Source organism: Schistocerca piceifrons, chromosome 2 (assembly GCF_021461385.2).
Source record: "Schistocerca piceifrons isolate TAMUIC-IGC-003096 chromosome 2, iqSchPice1.1, whole genome shotgun sequence".
Taxonomy (NCBI): Eukaryota; Metazoa; Arthropoda; class Insecta; order Orthoptera; family Acrididae; genus Schistocerca; species Schistocerca piceifrons.
Window position 1 is genome coordinate 1,097,051,430 of NC_060139.1, and position 5,228 is coordinate 1,097,056,657.

Consider the following 5,228-nt stretch of genomic DNA (forward strand, 5'->3'; position numbering starts at 1 on the left):
AGTCTGGTGACTAATCAGAAGCACACTAATCCATTGAAACATGCATCTTTTTTGTATAAGTTGTATATAAGTTGTATAAGTTGTATATAAATAGTTGCCCTGATTGAAGATTCAAGCCGCGTATACTAATAAAATTAATCAGCATCAACTGCATATAGGGTTCTATGAGGAAAGAGGAATGTTTCGCTGATGTTCCTTATTATTTTGATGTGTTCATTGTCAATATTTTCAGCCATAATTACACCAAATCTTCTGTGTATTTCTAACATCTCAAGGACATTTGGGCATATGCCTTTTGCTTATGTAAGCAAAAAGCTCACTGAAACTTCCTGGCATATTAAAACTGTGTTCCGGACCGAGGCTCGAACTCGGGACCTTTGCCTTTCGCGGGCAAGCGCTCTACCAACTGAGCTACCCAAGCACGACTCACGTCCCGTCCTCACAGCTTTACTTCTGCCAGTACCTCGTCTCGTACCTTCCAAACTTTACAGAAGCTCTCCTCCGAACCTTGCAGAACTAGCACTCCTGAAAGAAAGGATATTGCGAAGGCATGGTTTAGCCACAGCCTAGGGGATGTTTCCAGAATGAGACTTTTTTCACTCTCACTCTGCAGCGCAGTGTGCGCTGATATGAAACTTTCTGGCAGATTAAAACTGTGTGCCGGACCGAGACTCGAACTCGGGACTTGCCCGCGAAAGGCAAAGGTACCGAGTTCGGGTCTCGGTCCGGCACACAGTTTTAATCTGCCAGGAAGTTTCATATCAGCGCACACTCCGCTGCAGAGTGAAAATCTCATTCTGGAAAAGGCTCACTTCTTACTCATGTTCGTTATTTTGTATCCCATTTCTTACAGATGTATTTCGGCAGCCGAGATATTGCAATTCTTTAATGAAAGGTTCACAAAATGTAATGTAATTTAATGTCGAAGGCTGTTTTTGCCTGTCTAACATAGACGTTACCACTACTAAACGGTAATACACTCGAATTTTCTTGAATTTATCTGTTTCTTTTGTATATATGGTAGCCTCGTGCTCTTTGGTATGAGGTGGTACCAATAGTTGTTACGCTATGACATGGGATGCCATTTAGTTTCTCAATTTGTTTTGGATAAGCTTTCTCCTTCTGTCTTACTACATTCTGTTCTATATCCTTCTCTCTTTTTCTTTTTATTGATAACTTATTTATGATATCGATTTCATTTATGACCGCAGTTCCTCAAAGACGCTCTGTTACTGCCCCCATAAACTGCTAATTCTTCTGATGTGGGATTGCATGTACAATTGCAAATTGTGTTTCTGTTGGCTTCCTGAAAATGTTGACGTGATGCTCATAATTTTCGATGCTTATAGACCGTTCCAGTAAACTCAGTGCTTTTTTTTTTAACTATATCTTGTTCTGGACGGGGGGTTCTTTGCTGAAAGTAATCGTTCTTCATCTTGGTTTCCAAAAGTGTCAAAAATCTTGAAGGAGTTTCTCAATGGCCAATCTAACATATTGTTGGTGAATATTTTTATGGAATGTAAAATAATTGTAAGACCGATGCAACCAATGCATTCTTTAATTTCTAAGTATCAAATCGTTTGTGCTGATCCAAGTTCGCCAGGATAACTGTGAAAACATGCACATTGCTTTTGGGATTAGTAGCCTGCATTTTGTCCCTCAATGTGTGAAAATGACCTTGATTTTGAAACACTGTTTTAAGGTTCTGTTTTTTCTGATTTTATATGTTGAAGGCAACGGAAGAGATGCAGAAGGTTTGTGTGCAGAAAGGTTCGTCAGTACCATAATAGCATATTACACGAAGTGTAGAACAACTGTGAGATAACTGTAATAGGCCGGAAAGTAAGAAGCAGATACCAAATTTTTCTCAAGCAGTTTTTTCATATCTGTAGCGCAAAGTGCGGTCTATGCTTGTTACAGGATCCTTTATAAACTGTAGCACTCAATCGTCTTCAGGCATGTGCTGTACATATGCTAAGTCTGCTGAATAATACACACATCAAAAATAGTTTTGCATCACCTCGGTCCTAGAGTTCCGAAACCTGTACAGAAAATTGGAATAGAGATCAACAAAAACATCATTCCCGCCTATTTTATTGTTCATGAAAACCACACATTGCATGTTGTACCACCATACAGCGAGACCTTCAGAGGTGGTGGTCCAGATTGCTGTACACACCGGTACCTCTATTACCCAGTAGCACGTCCTTTTGCATTGATGCATGCCTGTATTCGTGGTGGCAAACTATCCACAAGTTTATCAAGGCACTGTTACTCCAGATTGTCCCACTCCTCAAAGGCGATTCGGCGTAGACCCCTCAGAGTGACGTGTCGTCAATAAACGCCCCTTTTAAATCTATCCCAGGCATGTTCGATAGGGTTCATGCCACTCTAGTCGAGCGATGTCGTTATCCTGCAGGAAGCCATTCAAAAGATATGAACGATGGGGCCCCGAATTGTCGTCTATGAAGACGAATGCCTCGTCAATATGCTGCCGATATGGTTGCACTATCAGTCGGAGGATGGCATTCACGTATCGTACAGCCATTACGGCGCCTTCGCTGACCACCAGCGGCGAACGTCGGCCCCACATAATGGACAGTGTGACTAAGGCGTCCAGCCTGACCGGGCTGCCTCAAAACAAGTCTCCGACGATTGTCTGGTTGAAGGCATATGCGACACTCATCGGTGAAGAGAACGCGATGCCAATCCTGAGCGGTCCATTCTGCATGTTGTTGGGCCCATCTGTACCGCGCTGCATGGTGTCGTGGTGTCGGGAGTGAAGTTGCGCATCAAGCAGCCTATTGCGTACAGTTTGAGTCGTAACACGACGTCCTCTGGCTGCGCGAAAAGCAGTATTAAACAGGGTGGCGTTGCTGTCAGGGTTTCTCCGAGCCATAATCCGTAGGTAGCGGTCATCCACTGCAGTAGTAACCCTTGGGCGGCCTGAGAGAGGCATGTCATCGACAGTTCCTGTCTCTCTGTATTTCCTCCATGTCCGAACAACATCGCTTTGGTTCACTCCGAGACGCCTGGGCACTTCCCTTGTTGAGAGCCCTTCCTGGCACAAAGTAACAATGCGGACGCGATCGAACGGCTGTATTGACCGTCCAGGCATGGTTGAACTACAGACAACACGAGCCGTGTGCCCCCTGCCTGGTGGAATGATTAGAAGTGATCGGCTGTCGGAACCCTCCGTCTAATAGGCGCTGCTCATACATGGTTGTTTACATCTTTGGCCGCGTTTAGTGACATCTCTAAACAATCATAGTGATTGTGTCTGTGAAACAATATCCATAGTCAACGCCTATATTCAGGAGTTCTGGGAACCGGGACGATGCGAAACTTTTTTTTATGTGTGTATATCAACTACCTTAGAGTTCTGCCCTGTATTAGGTACCAAAAACGAAAACCGCCCATCAACGCTCGCTTCGAACTGTTGCCTTTGCGAAAGGTGTTGTGAGATACTTGGAAGATAAGTAGTCCATCAGCACTTTTAATTTAGCTTAAGCGTTGGACACTTATCATGTCGAAGTGTGGAAAGTTGTCTGAGAACAAGGGCTGTATCCGTACCATCTGAAGAAATTCCAGCCAATAGTGGAGGGGGACTACCCGTGACGAGTCCAGGCTGGGCAGCAGTGATTACAGCGCCGCACCCTCCATGCACAGTGCCCGTCTAGTATGCTGTTCAGTGGACTTGAATCAACAGCCTGAACCTGCACACATATTATGGAAGACGAACATTCGCCGATCGCATTTGTTTGAAAAGAACCAACAATGGTTCAATATGAATCTCATGGCTGGGATAATTTATGACCATATCACCGGCCTGTACTTAATGCCATCCAAGTTAACAGACTACCGATACATCTCGTTTTTCTCAGCGATATTTCTCCTATTCTGTGCAATAAGGTGCGACTACAGGCTGATCATATAATGATCATATGACAGACATCAAGCTCACAGTTGTGCGAATGGATCGTGGCATCTGGACGCCACATACCGAACTCGATAAACTGCCAGAGGAAGATTCGTTCCATGCCACCTGGTACACTATATCTTAATCCTACTGACAGTTTTCTGTGGGATACCATACAGACCACTGTAACATCAGAGAAGACCTCGACACACGAATCCACTTTCCGAGTTAAATACTGAATTGTCGTCGCTTCGTACGTCAGTCCTTATGAGACCAATTAGGAGTCTACATACGGCAAAAGAATTCATTTTCAACGTGACGTGACGTGTCTGAGGCTTTTTTTTTTTTTTTTTAAACGGAATGTTCAGTTAATCGATGAAAGAAGGAAGTACAAAAATGTTCAACAAAGATCAGAAACACAGAAAAGCAAGTCGCTGAGGAATGAAATAAGTAGGAAGACAAGAAAGCTAAATCGAAATGGCTGCATGGATAATGTGAAGTAATCGAAAAAGAAATGATTGACAGAAGGACTGACTGCCGGCCGGGGTGCCCGAGCGGTTCTAGGCGCTACAGTCCGGAACGGCGCGACCGCTACGGTCGCAGGTTCGAATCCTGTCTCGGGCATGGGTGTGTGTGATGTCTTTAGGTTAGTTAGGTTTAAGTAGTTCTAAGTTCTAGGGGACTGATGCCCTCAGAAGTTAAGTCCCATAGTGCTCAGAGCCATTTGAACCATTTTTTTGAACCAGAAGTACTGACTCAGCATACAGAAAAGTCAAAACAACCTTCGATGAAATTAAAAGAAAGGGTGGAAACATTAAGAGTGCAACGAGAATTCCAATGTTAACTGCAGAAGAACGAATAGGTGGAAAGAGTGTAATGAAGGCCTCTATGAGGCGGAATATTTGTGTAATGTGATAGAAGAAGAAACAGCAGTCGATTTAGAAGATATTGGGTATCCAGTATTAGAATCAGAATTTAAGAGAGCTTAGGAGGACTTAAGATCAAATGAGGCAGAAGGGATAGATAACACTGCATCAGAATTTCTAAACTCATTGGGAGAAGTGGCAACAAAACGACCATTCACGTTAGTGTGTAGAATGTATGAGTCTGGCGACACACCATCTGACTTTCGGAGAAATATCATCCACACAATTAGAAGACTGCAAGGGCTGACGAGTGCGAGAATTATCGCCAGATCAGCTGAACAGCTCATTTATCCAAGTTGCATAGAAGAATAATACACAGAAGAATGGTAAGGAAAATTTAGGATGCGTTAAATAACGACCAGTTTGGGTTTACGAAAGATAAA

At 43.5% G+C, this 5,228-nt stretch overlaps 1 non-coding gene across 1 annotated transcript; it reads right to left on the reverse strand.

The window, feature by feature from the left end:
• Nucleotides 1-346: 346 nt before the first annotated feature.
• Trnas-cga lies at nucleotides 347-421 on the reverse strand. Its single transcript has one exon. It is a non-coding gene; the product is annotated as a tRNA-Ser (tRNA).
• Between the last annotated feature and the right edge of the window lie 4,807 nt (nucleotides 422-5,228).